The sequence below is a fragment of the Cariama cristata genome, unplaced genomic scaffold (genome assembly GCF_000690535.1).
Source record: "Cariama cristata isolate BGI_N322 unplaced genomic scaffold, ASM69053v1 scaffold5654, whole genome shotgun sequence".
Taxonomy (NCBI): Eukaryota; Metazoa; Chordata; class Aves; order Cariamiformes; family Cariamidae; genus Cariama; species Cariama cristata.
The window spans coordinates 103,962-106,549 of record NW_009612248.1 but is presented as its reverse complement, the minus strand read 5'-3'; the positions used below and the strand labels follow the sequence as shown (position 1 = coordinate 106,549).

The 2,588-nt window shown below is 42.2% G+C and overlaps 1 protein-coding gene across 1 annotated transcript in view; it reads left to right on the top strand.

Annotated features, from left to right (window-relative positions):
* TMEM255B (transmembrane protein 255B) overlaps positions 1-2,588 on the top strand; it is a gene marked incomplete at its 5' end in the record, with an annotated part of 61,339 nt that overhangs the window by 981 nt on the left and 57,770 nt on the right. The gene's annotated exons all lie outside the window — the stretch shown is intronic.

The window sequence follows — 2,588 nt, the reverse complement described above, 5'->3', positions numbered from 1 at the left end:
GGAGGAGGCAGAGGGTGCGAGGTGAAGGCAGAAACTCACCTGCTTAGGGTTAAAGTGGCTCCACCGCTCCCAAAATGTGTTGTAAGGTACCGTTACTTCTTCTTCGCTATGGAGTGAAATGCCCAGAGAAGAGGGATATGTACCTTTTAATACTGTGCATACGTTTTGGATTAATAATTTGTGAGTTAGAACTGTTCCTCCTAAGCAAGTCCTCTTACATCTTAGTGTCATGCTGAGAACAGGTCTTTCAGAAAGCTAATTTTGGGATAATGATCTATAAGGAGTGATGTTTTAAAAATAGAACGAAAAGTAGTTCCAAGAATAAAACCTTGAAAGAATGGATTTTCCTTTCATTAAGCTAAAATAGATAGATTAATACTGGTAAAGGTCTCTTCTTCTTCCATAATTTGAATTAAAATCTTTTAGAAGACCGTATTATCTGCATTCATTCCCTGGAAAGAAGTTTCATTTTTAAACTGTTGTCTTTAATAAGTGTAATAATTTATAAACCCATGTGCACAAAACAGGTTGTTTCCACATTTAATTTCTTTTAGGAATAACACAATGTCTGTCCACTCAGCTGAAAAATATAATCTACTAAAATACTTTTTTTTTTAAATCTTGGAGTCCTTAGTAACCAGATAGAATAGCTAAAATTTATCAGAACACTTTGAAAACAAAACCTTTTATTAATAATTTTCCCCCTGAAAATTTTCATACAATTCAGCATTCTTTTTGTGCCCATGTGATGGATTATTGAAGGAACTGGGGAAGAGTGATGGGTAAGTGTCGGTGTAAACTTCATCAACACACTAAATATCCCAAACCTTTAGCAAGAGTTAAAGGTGCTACGCAAACCTGGCATGGTGTCTGGCCGAAAGCCTGGCCAGAGGGGTATGAGGGCACCGCTGTGTGCTTACCTCGCTGCCATTGACTCCAGGGCAGCACTGGCGGGTGGGCTATGGGGTGGCCTCTCCTCCACCTCTGCCCAAAGTCAGCCACCTCTTTCCGGATGAGCTGAGGAACCCTCCACCCGTGTTCTCTTCTCCGCTGGCAGCAGAGGGAGCTTAGAAAACCAGCAGAGCGCTCATCCCACACTTTTAGATCCCTAAAGCTGGCAGAGTGAGAAGTGTCGGGCTCCAAGAAAAGAAAGATTATGAGCACAAAGGGTGCTGCAATCAAAAATAAGGTCTAGTTCTCATAGAATTCAGTGGGAAAATATTAACTTCAGAGCTGGTAGGTGAGATCTAAATCTCCACTGACCCTAGGTAAGGGATTTTGGTCCTAAGAACCACACAGAATTAGTCCCTATCTTGCAAACACCTACAAATGTGAGTAGGACTATCCACTTGCATAGCTTTGCTTGCATCTAGAAGCATTTGCAGAGCAGGGGTTTAGGGCGAGATCCATAATACGAGTTGGGATTCTGCTTAGTTCCCATTGGTTTCAACAGATAGGTGCCTTAATTTCTCTGCATATGTGGTCGCTTGTCATTTATTTGGAAAAAGCTTTTTTCTAAAGACAGTTTTATAGTAATAGGTATTATCTGCATTTATGCATCCAAGGTAATTTAACATAAAATATTTCTGTGTGCAGATGAGTTAGTATAATGTTCCACTTTGGAAGGTGTCTACATTTAGTAGATTACTGCTTGATCATCGGTTTGGGTTTAGGGCTGTCTTTGTGGAACGGGCAGCAAAGCCGAGAGCTGGAGCTTCTTCAACCTCACTTCCTATATACATATTGTTTATACTTGAATATTTAATGTCACTTCTCTATGACTACTGCTTGCATTATTTTAATTTGCTATTTTTATAATCTTTCAACCAGGAGTCTACAGGTCCAGTTGTCCCAGTCACCACACTGACCTGGACTCCCAGAGTTCCCGACCCAAAAAGCCTAATGTTTAAACAGACAAAAAAAGCAGCACATGTGGCCCTAACCCAATCTCAGCAGTGCTGTGGCTTACATCGTGATCTCTATCTATGTTTCTGCTCCTTCTGATCTAATTGCTGTTGTGCCGTATTTGCTCATTCTTTCTTCACACGGATAATATTACTCTGCTCTGTGTCCCCTGCATCAGCCATAAATGGGGCTTTATGGGTTGTTCCTGTTGGGATGAAAACAGGGCTTGGAGCCGTGTGTCATTTCGATGTAGTTATCTTAATTTACACATCTGCTGTCCCCTGAACAGAGTGTCCTTGCTCGCGATTCCAAGTCTCTCTCTCCTATGCAGCTCTCAGCATGGATGCACTTGCGCACTCTTTCAAAGTCTCGGCTTTTAGTCCTTGTGCCTCCCTTTCACATAAATATTCCCAAAGCGCTCTATAGCAAATCTCTTTCTTTCTTGAGAGGGAGCGATGGGTTCCTGTTGTGATACTGAGCGAGTACAGTGCTTGCAGGAGATTTGCTTTCTGCTGTGAGCGGTTGTGCAGAACAGCAAGGAGGTCACGGGCATTGCTCAAGCCCTTGGCTGGGACACGTAGTCCTTAAAAATTTAACTTGTGCTTGGAGCTGAGGCTCCGAACCAGATTCAGAGACCTCGTTCCACAGAGGGGCTTAGATTCCTTAGCAGAAGTGTCGTGCCC